Source organism: Amblyomma mixtum, chromosome 3 (genome assembly GCF_055824585.1).
Source record: "Amblyomma mixtum isolate Tamu chromosome 3, ASM5582458v1, whole genome shotgun sequence".
In the NCBI taxonomy this organism is placed as follows: Eukaryota; Metazoa; Arthropoda; class Arachnida; order Ixodida; family Ixodidae; genus Amblyomma; species Amblyomma mixtum.
The window spans coordinates 116,205,896-116,225,615 of NC_143014.1; the positions used below are offsets into that span (position 1 = coordinate 116,205,896).

The window sequence follows — 19,720 nt, forward strand, 5'->3', positions numbered from 1 at the left end:
TACACATAGCATCAGGTTCCTATCAACAGATAACGAAGACGGCATACCTTTTGATACCGTCATGTTAATCGGTCTGCACAGCCTCTGGCGGTCCCGGATGGCTGGGTATCATTTAGACTCCGATGCTCGCCCTGCAAGGCTCTACTTTCGTGAAAGTATGCATGCCTTTGTTGAAATGCACAAATTGAAGTGTACAGTTCCAGAATGGCTGCCAAGATTAGAGCCCTTGAGCCATTTGAGAGAATTTTAGCACGACAACGTCATGCCACCTAAGGATGACAGCTTCCTTATTACTATCATTTCCACGTGAACATTTGGCTGTTAGTTCGCTTAATTTTTCCATATACGATTTTGTACTGTGTAAGTGTCCGGAAATAAAGAAAAAAAATCTATAGGCAGATTTGTGGAAACCTACAGAATATTGAAACAGGTGCCTGAATGGGTACCGAAAATTGAGCCTCTTGCAGATGTGAAAATTTTTTAGCGCCTTACGTCAGCCAAGGCTTTTCGTTTATAGTTTTAGCCCAAGCCGACGCCATGTACCATGTCCTTAAGTGTGTGTACTTCTCTTGTAGTATTTTTATGTGTCTAAGCACGCAATAAAAAAAATGTATATGGCGTATTGGTTAGCACTTTGGACTTTGTATCCAGCGATGCGAGCTCAAATCTTGGTTAGATCTACGCCTTTTTCCTTTTTTTTCTTTTTGCTTGTTATACTGCCTTCGACGGCGCTTGGGCGCTTCCTGTTCGTGTTCCGGCGTGGTCCAGTCGCTAGGATACCTGACTTTCACCCAGGAGGCCCGGGTTAGATTCCTGGCGTCGGAAAGTGTGGTCTCATGGTGTAATGGTTAGCAGTCTGAATCCAGCGATCCGAGTTGAAATCTCGGTTAGATCTGCTCTTTCTTTTTTTGCTTCTTATGCTGCGTTCTACGGCGCTTATGCCCTTGCTCGCTCTTCCTCTTCGTGTTCTAGCGTGGTCTAGTGGGGACAAAGAAACGAGGAAATCAGTTTTCTTGGGAGATGTGGAAATTAAATAATAAGCTCATTACAGACGACATCTTTAGCAGGAAAGTAAACGCAGAAATCAGTAAATTAAAGCCGAGCGGGGAACTGAAAGTATGGCAGCAGTGGGAACTTTGCAAACAACAAATAAAAATAGCAGCAATCGAAAGGTCAAGCTGCATACGACAAGAGGAGAAGCGTGAGGAGGACAATTTAAGATCTTTACTAGCTAGACTTCTCGAAAGAGAAAGCGAAGAGCCTGGCAAATGGATGGACGACATTAGAAAAATAAAACATAAGATTGAATTCTTTGAAGAAGAACGCTATCGTGGCGCACTTGTGCGGGCTAGGGCGCAAGATATAGCTGTTGGGGAGACACCTTCAAAACGAGCGCTAGGAATAGAAAAAACGCATGCTCAACGAAACCACACTGAAAAGATTGAATGGGGCGGGGCGTTATCTGGAGAAAGCGGGCATATCCAGCAGGCATTTCTTGAATATTATCAGGCGCTGTTTGCAAAGGAAGAAGTGGATGTGAGCGCATTCAAGGAAAAGTTTCTTCGTGCTTTGCCGCGATTAGATGACGAACAGAAAGAAAGGCTGGAGCTGTCGATAACTGCGTTGGAGGTCGAGCAAGCGATAGAAAATTTGAACCTGGGAAAATCTCCTGGACCTGATGGGTTAAGCGCCGCTTTTTACAAAGCATATAAACACGAAATAGTGCCAGTACTGACAGCAGTTTTCAATGAAGCCTACAAAGAAAATGAATTGCCCCCGTCTTATGGTAAATCCCATACAGTGCTAATCCCTAAATCCGATGACGCAGAAAAGTTACAACAGGTCACAGCATATCGTCCTATCGCCCTCACAAACGTAGATTATAAAGTTTTCATGAAGATTTTAGCCCGTAGACTACAGTCAGTAATTCAAGATATAGTCGGTCCCCAGCAGACATGTGGGATCAAGGGACGCTCTATTGTTTCCAATATTCATAGAGCGAGGTGTGTGCTGGAATGCTGCGATAACTCAAATAGCTGTGTAGCCATCCTTCAGCTAGATCTTGAGAAGGCATTTGATTGTGTTTCACACGATATCCTGTTCTGCATACTCGACCATGTAAATGTAGGGTCCATTACTTGCGAGGGAGTGGCCTTGGCGTACCGGAGCTGCACGACAAGATTAATTGTAAATAAGAATTTGGGGGCCCCCATTAGCCTGCAGCGTTCGGTGCACCAAGGTTGTCCCCTCAGCCCTCTTCTATTCTGCATTTACATTGAAGCGTTGTGTTTGAATATCATGGAAAGTGAAAAAATTCGTGGCTTCCAGCTACAGGCGGCAGAAGTTAAGCTGCTGGCTTATGCGGATGATGTCGCTGTGTTCACAGTGAACCGGGAAGGTGTAACCGAGGCCGTGGCATGCGTAAAAGAATTCGCCAAGGTCACCGGTAGTAAAGTGAATTGGTCAAAGTCCCTGGGGCTTTGGCACGGAGAATGGCCAACGAAGCCCGGCAATTTTGTAAACATGTCCTGGGTGACGACCACAGTAAAGTACTCAGGCGTCCCACTGGACGGTTATCGCGATAGCGATTCGTACTGGAAAGCACAGACGCAAGCCACGCGTGAAAAGGCGGAGAGGTGGAAAGGGCGACATCTTTCAATTTTCGCAAGGGCCACAGTGTGCAATCTGTTTTTTATGTCTAGGCTGTGGTACGTGATGCAAGTGTTGCATTGTGCAAGGATGAACGTACAGAGACTGCACCGGATCTTTGCCGTTTTTGTGTGGGCTGCGGACTGGGAACGCTGCAGCCGGACCAATTTGTTTAGGCGGGTGGAGGACGGTGGCCTGAGTCTGGGACACTTATTTCTGCGGCAGATTGTAAGCAGATTTTGTTTTGTGCGCGATGTAAGCGATCCGTTTTTGCGCACTGTGTGCCAATTAAGGCTCGGAAATGCACTGCCGGACTTTGTTGTCTCAACCGAAAGTTTCTCAGGACGTATTTTTGGTTACTTTAGAGAGGTTGTCGCGAGTGTTCGATTCATGTCTGTTCGATTTTCGTATGAATATTTATCTTCTGTTAGCAGGAAGAAGTTGTATAAAGATTTGTGCGATGTAGTTCTTCCACAACCTATGTACAGAGCCTTATACAATGGAGGCCTGGGACGCGACGTACTTAAGCGTGTGAAGGCGATGCAGGTGCCGCCAAGTGCAAAAACTTTTTTCTTTAAGTTACATACCGGAACACTACCAGTAAAGAAATTCTTGGAAAGGAAGCATTTATTTCTACCTTGGGGATCACATTGTTTAATTTGTAAACAACTAGAAACAATAGACCATGTTTTTTTGCACTGTTGAGAGGGGGTATACTTTTGGGACATCTTACAAAGGACTTTAAAAAAGGAATTTCCGCTCGACTCTCATGGTATTCGGTACTTGCCTGTAGAGAGTGAGGATGGGACACCATTCGACCTTATTATGCTAATGGACCTCCATTGTATTTGGCTCTCCAGAATGGCAGGATATCATCGCGATCCTGATGCACGGCCAGCACGGATCTGTTTTCGGGAGTGCATGCATAAGTATATTGAAGTTCAGAAACTTGCTCCTGAAGCTCCCGAGTGGCTCGAAAGAGTCGAGCCTTTGGTGACGCTTAAAGAGTTTTAACGTGACGAAGCCACGCACCGCCAGGCGGATATTGTTGTTAATTATTGCTCATTGTGCTCTGTAAGTGTATTTGTGTTCTGTGGTTCTTGCCGAAGTCAGGCAATAAAGAAAAAAAAAGCATGGTCTAGTGGCTAGGATACCTGGCTTTAACCCAGGAGGCCCGGGTTAGATTCCCGGCGTCGGAAAGTGCGGCCTTATGGTGTAACGGTTTGGACTTTGAATCCAGCGATCCGAGTTCAAAGCTCGGTGAGACCTGCGCTTTTTCTTTTCTTTTTTGCTTCTTATGCTGCCTTCTACGGCGCTTATGCCCTTGCTCGCTCTTCCTCTTCGTGTTCCGGCGTGGTCTAGTGGCTAGGATACCTGGCTTTCACCCAGGAGGCTCGGGTTCGATTCCCGGCGTCGGAAAGTGCGGTCTTATGGTGTAACGGTTTGGGCTTTGAATCCAGCGATCCGAGTTCAAAACTCGGTGTTACCTGCGCCTTTTCTTTTTTTTTTTTTGCTTCTTATGCTGCCTTCTACGGCGCTTATGCCCTTGCTCGCTCTTCCTCTTCGTGTTCCGGCGTGGTCTAGTGGATAGGATACCTGGCTTTCACCCAGGAGGCCCGGGTTCGATTCCCGGCATCGGAAAGTGCGGTCTTATGGTGTAACGGTTTGGACGTTGAATCCAGAGATCCGAATTCAAAGCTCGGTGAGACCTGCACCTTTTCGTTTTTTTTTGCTTCTTATGCTGCCTTCTACGGCGCTTATGCCCTTGCTCGCTCTTCCTCTTCGTGGTCCGGCGTAGTCTAGTGGCTAGGATACCTGGCTTTCACCCAGGAGGCCCGGGTTCGATTCCCGGCGTCGGAAAGTGCGGTCTTATGGTGTAACGGTTTGGACTTTGAATCCAGCGATCCGAGTTCAAAACTCGGTGTTACCTGCGCCTTTTCTTTTTTTTTTTGCTTCTTATGCTGCCTTCTACGGCGCTTATGCCCTTGCTCGCTCTTCCTCTTCGTGTTCCGGCGTGGCGAGCGTCGCAGCATATCAAGTCATGCGTAATCGTAGGAGGCAACAGCAGGTACGGCATCTCTTAAAGAAATGGAGCGTTCGTGTAGCCGCATCCAGGAAACAAAGTTGTCCTCTGATGAAGAGACAGAAGCTGCTCTCGAGCCTTTTTTGTCGGATTACAGCATTATTGTTAGCCACTCGAGAGGCTTATCCGGAGGTTGTATGCTTTTCCTGGCGAACACGCTAGAGATGACAGCCATGTCTTATTGCATAGATACCGAGGGGCGACTTATATGCTTTGATCTCACAATTTCAGGTGTACAGTGGCGGATTATTTGTGTTTACGCCCCCATAAAGCAGCGCGATAGAAAGCTTTTCTTTCTGTCATTAGTTGAACATTTGTGCACGGACCGCAAAATTATATTGTTGGGAGATTTTAATTGCGTTTGTAGGGATGAGGACCGATCAGTGGTATGTAAGAGATACGACCCTAGTGCTGCATCACTTACCGATTTGGTTTCTGAATATAATCTTGTGGTTGTGGGACAGGAAAAAGGCGACAGTATACATTTCGCTCATTTTCAGTTTTCCTCTAATGCTCGCCTTGACAGAATTTACGTTTCTGTAGATGCGTTAGCAAGTGTGTTTGGCTACTGGGTGCGGCCCATCTTCTTCAGTGACCACTGTATGGTGTCTCTTCAGATAGGGAGGTACACTCGGCATGTACTTCACCCTCGATGGGAGTTGTGGAAGGTGAATAACTGTCTGCTCTCAGACGAAATCTTTCAGCGTGCTGTACCTACTGTTTGAAAGACGTATGGTCACGCCGTGATCTGTCCGTTTTTCAAAAGTGGGACTTGTTTAAACAGGAGACCAAAAACTTGGCAATTGAGGCCTCAGCAAGAATCGCTTTCCTGCAGAGACACCACCTTCGTGAGCTTGGGCGCACCCTAACGGAGCTACATGAGCTAGAGAGGGTTAGCCCGGGTGTCTATCTCGAAGAGATTCATAACGTAAAAGCACAGCTTCAACAATTTGCGACAGAAAGATATAAGGGGGCCTTGATAAGATCTAGGTACCGAAGGTTTCCTGACGAGCAACCTTCTCGTCGGGCCCTGAGTGATGAAAGAGAGAATGCTCTTGCGAAGGAAATATTGGAAATTCAGTATGGTGATTGCACATACAGCGATGCACCTGGTATTCTTGCTGCTTTCTTCGACTATTATCGGAAGTTGTTTGGCAGTTGCGAAGATCCAAATCAGGGTTTCGATTACAGTTCCTTACTCGGAAACTTCCCTCGACTTGACGATGAGAAGTGTGCTATAGTGAAGGGACCTATCACTTTGGATGAAATTCAATCAGCCATTTCTGCCCTGCAGAGCCAGAAATCTCCTGGGCCAGATGATATTACTAGCGAATTCTATAAAACATTTTCGCCTTGCCTAGTGCCTGTTTCGATGGAAGTTTTCCAAGCATCTTATGATGTGGGTGTCTTGCCTCCCACTTTCTATTCTGGGCACACAATATAAATTCCCAAAAGCAAAGATACTAATCGGTTGAAAACTGTTGAGGGATATCGTCCAATTTCTCTCTGCAAATGTTGATGACAAAAGTTTTGCCAAGGTTCTTTGCAGTAGTCTGCAGCTTGTCATTATGGACTTGATAGGTTCGCATCAGGTCTGTGGTATTAGAGGCCGCAGTATTCAAACACATATCCATATTGCACGTTCAGTATTAGAGACAGTATCAGATGAGACGGGCCAAGTAGCTCTGATTCAAATTGACTTGGCGAAGGCGTTTGATAAAGTTCGGCACGATTTTTTGTTCGCGGTCTTGGAGTATGCAAATATTGGTGACGTCTTGCTCAAAGGCATAAGGCTGTGCTATAAGAACTCCTATACAAGGGTAATTGTTAATCAGGAGCTAACGAAACCAATACCGCTAGAAGCATCTGTTCGTCAGGGATGTCCACTGTCTCCATTGTTGTTAGTCCTATATCTGGAACCCCTCTGTATCAGTATAATTAACAGCGCAGCTATCCGTGGTTTCTCTTTGGCTCAATGTGAAGTTAAAGTTTTAGCCTACGCTGATGATGTCGGTTTCTTTTGTTCTGAGAAAAAGAGTGTACTTAAGCCTTTACACTTGACTAAACAGTTCTGCGATGTATCAGGCGCGGCTCTTAATTTAGAGATATCCAAAGGCTTTTGGTTGGGTCATTGGGGAACTAGGCCAAGCCAGTTCGGTGGCATATGCTGGGATTGTAGCCCTCTTGAGTACCTAGGCGTTCCGCTGCACCAAGTTCGCAACAGTACAGCCTACTAGGATTCACAAATTGTAACTCTACGGCGGCAAACACAGGCTTGGATGGGTAGGGAACTCTCAGTGTTTGCGAGGGCACAGGTCGCTGTTGGGGGCACGTCACCGCTTCAAACACGGTCATGTCAACTCCGTTCCTTACGCAGGCTGTCCTGATATGGACCGTATCGACGCTGCCTTTCTTCTTCGGCCACTTCTACCCGGTCGAGGAACATCATCCCACGAAGCCGTTCCTTCAGCTACCTCGGATCGAGAACACTGATCAGCAAACCTCGGCATTCACGCTGTTTCCGGAGTGGAACGAACCTCTCATCTGGCAACCTGGTGGCACAATCAACGCGGGATCTTCGTGTATAAATACGTGGCACAAGCACCGGCGCGACTTGGGGCACGTCACCGCTTCAAACACGGTCATGTCAACTCCGTTCCTTACGCAGGTTAGTTACTTACCGAACGCTTGTTCTACCCGTACAAGCGACCCTTTTTTATTCGCGGTGTCGTGCCCACTTGAGTTCATTGATTCTTGCCGCAAACTGTTGTTCGACATGTGTTTACATTGCATCAACGCCTATTTTTTTCGTGTCTTGCTTATGCTCTCTGGCGATGTTGAAATGAACCCTGGACCTGACCAAACCGACACCCCAGCAACCCTAGAATCAATCGCTGCGGCAATATCGCGCCTTGAATTGTCGCAGAATACTGTTTTGTCCGAGCTTTCCAGCATACGTGGTGCACAGATTAGTATTGAAAAGAACGTCAGCGCCCTTTCATTGCGGGTTGATGCTTTGGAAAAAATTGTACATGCTGGTCAAACCGAAGAACAAGCTGCGCCCTCAAGCTCGAACGCCGACATTACCAGACTTTCCTCTGAAATCAAAATGCTCACGGAAAAGTGCGACGACGCAGAAAACCGCTTACGCAGGTCAAATTTAATCTTTTTTGGTATCGCGGACACGAGCGACGAAACCTGGGAGCAATCAGAGGCGCAGGTTGTCACCTTCTGTTCACAACACCTTGAACTGTCGATAAACAGTGATGATATAGAACGCGCCCACCGAATGGGCCGCTTTCAGGAATCGAAAAACCGCCCAATCATTGTGAAACTGGCACATTTTAAGGTCAAGTCGAAGATTCTGGCTGCAGGACCAAAGCTGAAAGAAACAAACTTTTCTGTTCGAGAAGATTATTCAGCGCATGTTCGATTAGCCCGAAAGAAGTTATACTGTTTTGGCAAGGAAAGAGATGTCACGTTTAAAATACGTTACGACAAGCTGCTTATCAACAAAAAGCAATACATATATAACGCCGACACAGATTCAGTAGTCGAGCTTTCATCATAGCAGTCATCGTCCGCCTCCAAGTTTCCCTCTAAAGCGCCGCCCCATCCTTTGCATGTTTCACGCGCCATCCCATCTTATCATCACATGGCTGTCATGCTAACAAATATTCGCAGCTACTTACCCAAGAGAGAGGCTGTGGAAGCGCTACTCGAAGATCACTGCTCAGATATTGCTATCCTTACTGAGTCATGGCTTACCGATGACATTCGAGACAATGAACTACTCGAGGGCAGTAAATCTTTCACTATCTACAGATTTGACAGAGCTGGCCGAAGAGGAGGGGGTGTTCTGGTTCTGATAAAATCTAGCATACGCTCACACTTCGTGCCAGTCGGCTGTAGCCTTGAATTAGTTTGTGTTAACCTGTCCCTTACTTTTACCGCGACCATACTTATCGCCTGTTACCGGCCGCCAGATTCTGACTGTTCTTTTGTTGATGAATTGTATTCGGTCTTTCTAGACTTGCGGTCCCGCTTTCCCCGTGCACACTTAGTCCTTTGTGGCGATTTTAACTATCCCGACATCGACTGGGATCAGCTGTCAGCACCTTCTCGTCAGTCAACAAAATTTCTTGAATTAATTCTAATGTTTAACATGGTTCGGTGTGTTAATACTCCAACGCGTGGTAACAACGTCCTTGATCTTGTATTCGTCTCGAAGCCTGAGTTGTTTAAGTCTCCCTCGTGTACCAGTGGCCTTAGCGATCATAACCTGCTATTTTTTAATTTGTCATTTGCCATTCCTTCCCGCAAGCCATCAATAAAATATATTCGCGACTATAACAAAGCTGACTATGCTCAAATTAACCAGGTTCTAGAAAAGTTTCTTTGTCATTTCCGTAACTCTGCTCCCTCTCGAACAGTTAATAGTAACTGGTTGCTTTACAAACAGAAAATGCTATCGCTGATGGAGTCATATGTGCCTCTTGTGTGCATACGCGGAGATGCTGATAAGCATTGGTTTTCCAATTCTCTTCGAAGATTATTAAAAAAGAAAAAGCGTCTTTTCCGAGCAGCCAAAAATTCAGCCACCGTTTCAAAATGGGATAAATATTTCTAATGTCTCCGTAATTATACGAATCTTTTGAGACGCTCCAAAAAGAAATTTTTTAATAATGATTTGCAAAACATAATTAAAAATAACCCCCAGAAATTCTGGAAGATTCTGTTGCCAAACCATAACTCGCCGCAGGGTATTATCTTGCGTGAGCAAGATGGCTCGCACGTCTCTGCAGATCGCTGTGCAGATGTTATGAACAATTACTTCTCTTCCGTTTTCACTCATGAACCCGTCCTTCATGTACCCAACCATAACAGCTCTCATTTCAGCCAGATGCCCCCAATCTCCATTTCTGCCGAAGGCATAGGTAAACTTATCGACAGTTTGAAGTCGTCTAGCGCCCCTGGACCTGACGAGATACCTACAAAAATACTAAAAGGCACTAGAGAAATTTCATGTCAGATATTACAAATAATCTTTAGCCAATCAATTTCAAGTAGTTCGATTCCAAATGACTGGAAGTTAAGTAGGGTTGTTCCGGTTTTCAAGTCAGGTGATCGCTCTGATCCATCAAACTATCGCCCTATTTCATTAACATGTATTGCTTGCAAAATGCTAGAACATATCATATACTCACAGGTTGCTCTTCATCTAGACAAAAATTCCTTCTTCTTTGCCAACCAGCATGGATTCCGTTCTGGTTTCTCGTGTGATACCCAGCTTTACGAATTTACTACGGACCTTAACCTCAATTTGGATTCTTCATTTCAAACTGATATTATCTATCTGGATTTCTCTAAGGCCTTTGACCGTGTTCCACATCAACGTCTGATGTTTAAACTCTCATCCCTCTCTCTTGACCCCTTGGTACTATCATGGATTTCCTCCTTCCTTTCAGACCGCACTCAGTTCACTGTTATTGGCGACCATCGCTCCAAAAACTCAAATGTCATTTCAGGCGTACCCCAAGGCTCTGTCCTCGGTCCACTTTTATTTTTAGTCTTTATAAACGACCTCCCTACAGGCATTTCATCCACAATCCGCCTTTTCGCTGACGATTGTGTACTTTATCGTCGCATCAGTAATACATCTGACCAGTTGCTCCTGCAGAAAGACCTCAACACAATAGAAACCTGGTGCGCCACCTGGCTGATGAAACTGAATGTGTCCAAGTGTAAGAGCATGCAAGTCTCCCGAAAACGCTCCAACCTTGATTATTCATACTCATTGAACTCCATGATCATTTCACGTGTAGAATCATACCGATATCTGGGAGTTATTATCACAGACAAACTGAACTGGTCTGAGCATATCACGAAACTTGTGGCGGACACCTCTAAAACACTTGGCTTCATCAGGCGTTCTCTCTCTTTATCCCCCAGTAACATTCGTAAGCTCGCATATGAAGTATACATTAGACCTAAACTTGAATATGCCTGCGCAATATGGAGCCCTCATCAACAATACTTAATTGACTTACTAGAAAGCATCCAGAATCGTGCAGCTCGCTTCATCTGCTCAAAATATGATACACGGATCAGCGTTAGTGCCATCAAATCATCCATTGATCTCGACTCGTTAACTCATCGAAGGAAGACATTACGGCTGAGTTTATTTCATAATCTATATTACAACCGTCCTGACCTGCGAACCTCCCTTCTGGAACCACCTGTACGAACGTCCCGTCGGCTCTTCAATTCCCTGAGCGTGCAGCGAATTACTGGTTCCACAAATGCATTTAATAAATCATTCTTGCCCTTGGCTATTGATGACTGGAATTCACTTCCCGAAACTATTGTCCATGAGCGTGACAACTCAAAATTCAGGCAGTTAACATCCGCTCATTTTTCTAAATAAACTGATGAGCAGCAATAGGATTTCATTTTTCTTTTGCTATACTTTTCTCTAATACACTGCATTTTTTTGTTCAGTACCCGATTGCTTTTTCTTTTTGTGTGTGAATATACTGTTTTGTTGTTTGTTAAATAATACACTGCATTTTTTTCTTCAGTACCCGATTGCTTTTCCTTTTTGTGTGTGAATATACTGTTTTGTTGTTTGTTAAAAGTATGCGGAGCATAACTGCATGTGTAATTTTCGTCCGTTTGTTTTCCCTATATTTCAAAATGCACGGATCATAGAAATGCACGTACATCACCATGCCTCGTTGTGTTTTTCTTGTCTGTATAAATATGACCATGGCCATACTTTCTTGTCCCCTCCCCCCCCCTTATGTAATGCCCAAACCAGGGCCCTTAAGGGATAATAAATGATGATGATGATATTTTTGTTTGCAAAGCTCGCGTATGTCCTTCAAGTCCTGCATTGTGCGAGGAGGAAGGTGCAAGCAATACACAGAGTATTTGCAACATTCGTGTGGCGCTTTCAATGGGAGCCCATGAGGCGTGACAACTTGTTCCTTCCCTTAGAGGGTGGTGGAGTGGGCCTTGTTCACCTGTTCGTGCATCAACTTGTTTCCCGTTTTTTCTTTTTCAAATCGGCAAACCACCCGTTTCTGGTAGCTGTGCTCATTAGGCGGCTTAGTTTTCATTTGCCTTACTTATTCGTACCGACTGTGCAGGCTCGTGAGGGGACTTTATGGGGATTCCTTAAGGAGGTTGCTGACACTTTCAATTTCCTCACTGTGCGCTTCTCTTTAGATTACCTCTATAGCCTCTCGAGAAAACAGATGACCCAGGCTCTCACTGAGTCTTTGTTCCCTACACCATTGTATCGGCAGCCTTATCTGGGGTCTTTGGACATCAGTGTTCTAAAGCGTGTTAGGCGGATGTGCATTCAGGCAGCCGCTAAAATGTTCTTTTTCAAACTACACACAGCGACGCTGCCTGTCAAGACATTTCTTAATGATAAGGAGATGTTTGTACCCTGGAATGTGAATTGCCGTCTGTGTAACGTGTCTGAGACAATTGATCATTGCTCGATCCTGTGCCGTGATGCCATGTTCTTTTGGGACATACTACAACGAACTCTTAAGAAGGACATTGAAATTACACCATACACTATTAGATTTCAGCCTGTTGGCAAAAACTCTGTTGTGCCTTATGATCTGTTTGTGTTGATGGGACTATTCAGTCTTTGGAAAAGCCGTATGATGGACAGACATGCCCAGCCACCAAGATCGTCCAAATCTGTGTTTCGTGAACAGTGTGCTTTGGTGAGTAGTGTATATGCTGCACGCGAAGAACCTCCAAGCTGGCTGCCGTGCCTAGATGCATGTGTGTGCCTCCCTGAATTTTGATGTTTTGATGGGGATGCAGTGTTGAGTTAGGGCTATGGCGGGCTCGTATTAACCAGTTTGATTGAAGTTTTCCCCCTTTTTACGGAAGTTCTTCCATGCAATAAAGAAAAAAGTTCCGGCGTGGTCTAGTGGCTAGGATACCTGGCTTTCACCCAGGAGGCCCGGGTTCGATTCCCGGCGTCGGAAAGTGCGGTCTTATGGTGTAACGGTTTGGACTTTGAATCCAGCGATCCGAGTTCAAAGCTCGGTGAGACCTGCGCTTTTTCTTTTTTTTTTTGCTTCTTATGCTGCCTTCTACGGCGCTTATGCCCTTGCTCGCTCTTCCTCCCCGTGTTCCGGCCTGGTCTAGTGGTGAAGTCGTGATTTCGTGCAGGTTTCTGTCAACACGGTTTTCACTTGAATATCTGAGCGAAGTCAATGGGAAAAAGCTCTATAAAGATCTCTGCGATATGGTTCTGCCCGTACCGTTATATCGGTCTCTTTACAGAGCAGGCCTTGGGAAGAACGTTTTAAAGCGCGTGAAAGCACTGTAAATCCCAGCTGGTGTAAAGTCCTTCTTTTTTAAACTCCATACGGGAACTCTCACTGTAAAACCGTGGATGGTCGAAAGGGGTTTTTTGTTCCATGGGGTACACATTGTATAATATGCAGAAAAGAAGAAACAATTGAGCATGTGTTCCTGCAGTGTTGGGATGCTGTGTTCCTCTGGGATGTGCTCCAGCGTACCATCAAAAAAGAGTTTCCACTCGACGCCTATGGAATTCGTTACTTACCAATAGAAAGTAATGACGGAACCCCTTTTGACTTGATTATGTTAATGTGCCTGCATAGTATTTGGAAATGCAGAATGGCGGTTCGGCACGCTGATCCTGATGTAAGACCTGCACGACTGTATTTTAGAGAAAGCATTAGACACTTTTTTGAGGGGCAAAAGTTGCAGGAATGTGTCCCAGAATGGCTGTCACGTTTGGAACCGTTATTGTCGATGAAGGAATTTTAAGTACGTCCGCACAAGGTGTGCGGTCGTTTTTTAATTTAGTTGGTGATTGCGGTTTGTTTTGTATGTATATGTGAATACCGGAAATAAAGGAAAAAAATCCGGCGTGGTCTAGTGGCTAGGATACCTGGCTTTCACCCAGGAGGCCCGGATTCGATTCCCGGCGTCGGAAAGTGCGGTCTTATGGTGTAACGGATTGGACTTTGAATCCAGCGATCCGAGTTCAAAGCTGGGTGTGACCTGCGCCTTTTCTTTTTTTTTTTTTTTGCTTCTTATGCTGCCTTCTACGGCGCTTATGCCCTTGCTCGCTCTTCCTCTTCGTGTTCCGGCGTGGTCTAGTGGCTAGGATACCTGGCTTTCACCCAGGAGGCCCAGGTTCGATTCCCGGCGTCGGAAAGTGCGGCCTTATGGTGGAGCGTTTTGGACTTTGAATCCAGCGATCCGAGTTCAAAGCTCGGTGAGACCAACTCTTTTTCCTTTTTTTTTGCTTCTTATGCTGCCTTCTACGGCGCTTATGCCCTTGCTCGCTCTTCCACTTCGTGTTCCGGCGGGGTCTAGTGGCTAGGATACCTGGCTTTCACCCAGGAGGCCCGGGTTCGATTTCCAGCGTCGGAAAGTGCGGTTTTATAATGTAACGGTTAGCACTTTGGACTTTGAATCCAGCGATCCGAGTTCAAAGCTCGGTGAGACCTGCGCCTTTTCTTTACATTTTTGCTTCTTATGCTGCCTTCTACGGCGCTTGTGCCCTTGCTTGCTCTTCCTCTCCGTGTTCCGGCGTGGTCTAGCGGCTAGGGATTCTACTTCCGGCTACCGTTCGGTGCGGACGCACGATCATGAGCTCCAACGGAGCGGCGATAGCGGCCTTTGCTAGCCGCGGAAACGGGAGTGAAGATAAGGAAGAACAAGACTACGAAGTCATTTTGCCTACGTTGCCTACAGGTCGTGTTGTTTTAAACACCGTGTTTTTGCACGGCGACGTGCGAGTTAGGCCCTACAGGGTAGAGGATTTTCGCGACGCCCTCGCCAACGCTGGTGCGCTCCCCGTCGTTGTGGCGTTGGGGGGGTATCAGGGCAACCATGTTTGGGTTGTCACGCTCAACAGTATCGAAGCAACGAAGAAGTTGGCAGCGATAAAGGAACTGGATGTTAATGGACGGCGCTGCATTATCATCGATCCTGCCGACCAACAGGTGAAACTACGACTGCACTGGATGCTGCACGGTGTAGCCGACGACCAACGACGACGACATTCGGACGGCTCTTGCGGCTTTTGGGAGTGTTACGCAGGTGACCCGGGAGCGTTGGCGTGCTTCAGGCGTCAATGAGAAGGGGTCTACAATCTGGACCGTTCTCCTGGAGCTGAAACCCGGTATGAAGGTTGACGACCTGCCGCACCAGTTACGCGTCCCCGGGGAGCTGGCCCTTGTTGTAGTGCCTGGGCGGCCTATGCAGTGCCTACGGTGCCGTGACACGGGTCACGTTCGACGTGAATGCAAGGTACCCCGGTGCTCTAAATGCAGGCGGTATGACCACGATGACAGTGAGTGTGTTCGCACATACGCGGTGGCTACTGGTGCGGTATCGAGAGACGATATGGCAGAGCTTCTGATGGATGTCGTCGAGGAAAAAGGAGCCGTGGAAGTTGGCAAGGCTGCTGGGACGACCGACGTATCAGGGCGGAGACATTAGTGGATATTGCAACGAAGGGAAGTAACTCGAAGAGGAAGAATTACTTTCGAGTAAGGCGAACACGTCGGCAAACGGGGAGAACATCTTGGCAACTATGGACGCCGAGCCAATGATCAGCGAGGAACAGCAGGACCAGAGCTGCGCCCGTTCAGCGAGCGGCACCGCCTCAGCCAAGCACCCTCATGGTCTGTCCGACAACGAAGGGGACAAGGCGGCAGTTCTCAGTGGTGAGGAGCCGCCAGCAAAAACTGCTCAGTCCCGACGGTCGTCTTTCAGACCGAATCCCAACGTTTTGGCGGGCAAGCGTGCCGGCGATAAGGCAGCCCCGCGGCAAGGTCAGGGGCCTGCACCGGATGGCTCCGGTGGCAACGACGGCGTCTAGCCATGTGCTAGACGTGTGGGGTAAGCACCATGCTCTTGGCCTCTTCACTCTTTGCGACAATGGCTTCTGTAACCCCGTTGAAAGTAGCCACACTCAATGTTAGGGGCTTGGCAGGAAAAAAAAAAGCAAAGCCAAGTGTATCGACTTTTGACGGAGCACGATATTGACCTACTGGCCGTGCAGGAGACAAACGTAGAAGGGGAGGAAGAGACCGGGAGCATGGTGCGACGTTTCACGTCTAGATTCTACGATGTAGTGAGTCATGCGATAGATACAGGCGCGGCCAGAAGTGAACGGAGCACGCTATTGCGTTCGAAGAGCAATCACGCTTTCTCCATTGGTAATGAAGAAGCGTTGTTTGCCTACAAGAAAGCCCACCAACCTCCGCTACTAGCATGCGCGTACCACTGCTGGAAATTTCAGTTAGGTGGCGCATGAAAGATATTCGAAGGCAGTTGCTTGCTCCGTTTACTTTTGTCCGCGCCTGTACATCTGCTGGCAGCGTCCTTTTTGTAAAGAAGTTGCCGGGTCTTGTCGTGCACGCTCATTTCTCGTGCCCTTCAGGTCGTTGTGTCGCTATCGATTTTACATTGAACAACACTGAATGGCGAGTTGTCTGTGTGTGTGCACCAAATGTTACGGACGAAAGGGCCGCGTTTTTTCGAAGTGTTGAACAGCGTCTTAGTTCAGAGAAACAGCTTATTATCATGGTCCATTTCAACTGCGTCCCGAGTGGCTGCGATAAGACCAGTGCAAGGGTGTTCAGAGACGCAAGTACGAAGATACTGTTGCAAATCATAGACAAATGGAACCTTGAGGATGTGGCAGAGTGTTTGCAAGGCGCGTGCGGTGTGAAGTACACACACTTTCAGAGGGCAAGCCATGCTCGGCTTGACCGCATTTATGTATCGCTGGATGTGATTCCAAAATGCAACAGTTACCGTGTAGTGCCGGTGGTTTTTTCGGACCACTGTTTAGTAGAATGTGGGATAGGATTGAAAAAAAAAACGGGGCAGTGCTTTTAGTTGGGATCTGTGGATAATAAATAACAAGCTAATTAAGGACAATGACTTTAACTGTGCAGTAATTGAAATCAGCAGAACAGAGCCTAGTAGTTAACTGAAAATATGGTAACAGTGGGAACTTTGCAAAGAACTGGTTAAAATTAAAGCAGTTGAACGGTCTAGTGGCATTGCGTACGAAGAGAATCTCAGCGAACGCAATACAAGATGTACACCCTCCCACTTTTTTAACCTGAACGCGCGAGCGTCGACTGCCCGGTGCAGCGGTGCACAGGCGAAGCAGAGCGGAAATTGGGAGAGGGGACGAGCATGCGCGCCGATCATGTCGCTGCAGCTATCGTCGTCTGCTTGGCTGTTATGCTGCGTGCGAAGCAACCCCTGCGAAGCAATTTTTGAGGCAGGGTATTGAGGGCGTTTGTTTCGTGTTCTGTCTGACGCGTGCATATGTCTCTGGGATGGTGCAAATGCGTAGCGTTCCAGGCACGACTCTGGACTCGTCTTGCATTTGCGGGTAGCGTCTCGAGAGCATTTGCTTTAAATAGCGAAATTAAAGCGTCAATAGCGAGGGTCCTCTTCAGTCAGTTTTTTTTAAGCAACGATTGCAACTGGTTTCTTGGGCATGCTAGGCTGTTCCCAAATGTATGCCCTTTTCAGAATCACCCACGCTACATGCAGCGGATAAATCAATCGCTCGCAGCTTCTTGGGGCTCCAATGCATAACAGCCGATGATGGGCAGGGGTTGCTTCGCACTAATCAGAACAGCCTAACAGACGAACCTTACTCCAGCAGCATGAATTGTGGGCGTGCCGTTGCCCTCGCAGGCGTTCTCCTCTCCTTCTTCTTCCGGCGCTGCAGCGCCGGGCAGTCGACGCTCGCGTGTTCAGGTTAAAAAAGTGGGAGGGTGTACGCTTGCAAAACTGCTAGAAAAGGAAAGTAAAGCGCCTGGTAAATGGATCGATGACATCAGGAAAATAAAACAAAAAAATTCAACTAATAGAAGAGGACCGTTATCGTGGAGCGTTAGAGCGGGCCAGAGTGGAAGATGTAGCAGCAGGGGAGACGTCGTCGAAACGAGCGTTGGGAATTGAAAAGGCCCATGCTCGGCGAAATCACATTGATAGCATAGAATGGGGTGGCATTTTATCAGACGGAAACGAATATATACAGCGTGAGTTTTTTTAATACTATCAGGCGCTCTTCGCATTACAGGATGCAGACATGAGTACGCTTAAGGACAGGTTTCTTGGGCACTGCCGCGACTCAGCGACGAGCAGAAAGACGTTTTAGAGCTCGCAATAACCGAATCAGAGGTAGAAATGGCAATAGACAATTTAAATTCTGGGAGATCACCAGGACCAGACGGGTTAAGCGTAGCGTTTTACAAATCATTTAAGAGCAGAATCGCACCAGTGTTGAAGACGGTCTTTAATGAAGCTTACGACGTAGGCGAATTGCCTCCTTCTTATGGTAAATCAAACGCTGTCCTAATTCCGAAAACGGATGAAGGTGACAAGTTACGACACGTTACAAGGTACAGGCCAATTGCACTAACAAATGTTGATTATAAAATTTAGATGAAGGTGTTGTCGCAAAGGTTACAGTGTGTAATCCAGGAAATTGTTGGCCCCCATCAAACGTGTGGGATAAAAGGCCGGTCTAGTCTGTCTAACATACACAAGGCAAGATGTGTGCTCGAGTGCTTGGACTTTACAAATAGTCGCGTTGCCATCTTGCAGCTTGATCTCGAAAAGGCGTTCGACTGTGTCACGCATAAAATTTTTCTGTGCATACTTGATTACGTGAATGTTGGTTATGTTATCCGGGTGGGAGTCGCCTTGGCGTATCGGAACTGTGCGACGAGATTGATTGTTAACCAGAGTCTGGGGGCCCCCATTCGTGTGCAGCGTTCGGTACGTCAAGGCGGCCCCCTCAGCCCTCTTCTGTTTACCATTTACATCGGGACTTTGTGTTTAAACATCATTGAAAACGAGAGACTGACTGGTTTTCGGCTGTAAGCTGCGGAGGTGAAGCTGCTGGCATATGTGGATTACTTAGCGGTTTTTTCCGTTAATCTAGAAGGTGTAACAGAGGCCGTTGAATGTGTCGCTGAATTCTGCAAAACCTCTGGCAGCAAAGTGAACTGGTCTAAGTCAGTGGGGCTCTGGCACGTAGCATGGCAAACGACGATTGACTACTTCGCAAACGTACCCTGGGCGAAGACCCCAACGAAGTACCTTGGAGTACCGCTAGAAAGCTATCGCGATAGCGAAACATATTGGAAAGTGCAGACCCAGGATGTGCGTGAGAACGCGGAAAGATGGAAAGGAACAGGCTTTCTCTAGAGACACCATCATTTTCTCAGACATTTTCTCTAGAGACACCATCTGCAACCTTTTCTTTATCAGTAAGGTGTGGTATGCGATGCAAGTGTTGCATTGTGGAAGAATGAACATACAGACTACATCGAATTTTTGCTGTTTTTGTGTGGGCTGCACAATGGGAAAGGTGCAGCCGGACGAATTTATTTAGAAGAGTGAAGGATGGTGGAGTGGGTCTGGGACACCTTTTATTGCGGCAGATTGTTAACAGATTTATGTTTCTGCGTGATGTCAGTGATCCGTTTTTGCGCACCGTGTGCCAAGTAAGGCTGGGGCGCGCGCTGCCTGACTGTTGTTGCAACCGAAACCCTATCGGGCGGAATTTTTCGGTACTTCAGAGAAGTTGTCGCAAGTGTCCGATATCTCTCAACGAGGTTTTCCAACGAATGTTTATGTACAGTGAACAATAAAAAGTTGTATAAGGATTTATGTGAAGTTGTCTTGCCGGAACCCATCTACAGGGCTTTGTACTGTGGAGGCCCTGGAAGGAATGTGTTAAGGAGGGTAAAGACGGCTGCTGACCCGAAAGACGCGGGTTCGATCCCGGCCGCGGTGACCGAATTTCGATGAAGGCGAAATTCTAGAGGCCCGTGTACTGTGCGATGTCAGTGCAGATTAAAGAACCCCAGGTGGTCGAAATTTCCGGAGCCCTTCACTACGGCGTCTCTCATAGCCTTAGTCTTAGTTGCT

At 47.0% G+C, this 19,720-nt stretch overlaps 7 non-coding genes across 7 annotated transcripts; all 7 read left to right on the top strand.

The window, feature by feature from the left end:
• The first annotated feature begins 753 nt into the window (after positions 1–753).
• On the top strand, positions 754–825 carry TRNAE-UUC (transfer RNA glutamic acid (anticodon UUC)). Its single transcript has one exon. It is a non-coding gene; the product is annotated as a tRNA-Glu (tRNA).
• Positions 826–3,996: 3,171 nt separating this feature from the next.
• On the top strand, positions 3,997–4,068 carry TRNAE-UUC (transfer RNA glutamic acid (anticodon UUC)). Its single transcript has one exon. It is a non-coding gene; the product is annotated as a tRNA-Glu (tRNA).
• A 150-nt stretch (positions 4,069–4,218) lies between these two features.
• Positions 4,219–4,290, top strand: TRNAE-UUC (transfer RNA glutamic acid (anticodon UUC)). Its single transcript has one exon. It is a non-coding gene; the product is annotated as a tRNA-Glu (tRNA).
• A 147-nt stretch (positions 4,291–4,437) lies between these two features.
• On the top strand, positions 4,438–4,509 carry TRNAE-UUC (transfer RNA glutamic acid (anticodon UUC)). Its single transcript has one exon. It is a non-coding gene; the product is annotated as a tRNA-Glu (tRNA).
• An 8,166-nt stretch (positions 4,510–12,675) lies between these two features.
• TRNAE-UUC (transfer RNA glutamic acid (anticodon UUC)) lies at positions 12,676–12,747 on the top strand. The gene has a single exon. It is a non-coding gene; the product is annotated as a tRNA-Glu (tRNA).
• Positions 12,748–13,658: 911 nt separating this feature from the next.
• TRNAE-UUC (transfer RNA glutamic acid (anticodon UUC)) lies at positions 13,659–13,730 on the top strand. Its single transcript has one exon. It is a non-coding gene; the product is annotated as a tRNA-Glu (tRNA).
• Positions 13,731–13,882: 152 nt separating this feature from the next.
• On the top strand, positions 13,883–13,954 carry TRNAE-UUC (transfer RNA glutamic acid (anticodon UUC)). The gene has a single exon. It is a non-coding gene; the product is annotated as a tRNA-Glu (tRNA).
• Positions 13,955–19,720: the final 5,766 nt, after the last annotated feature.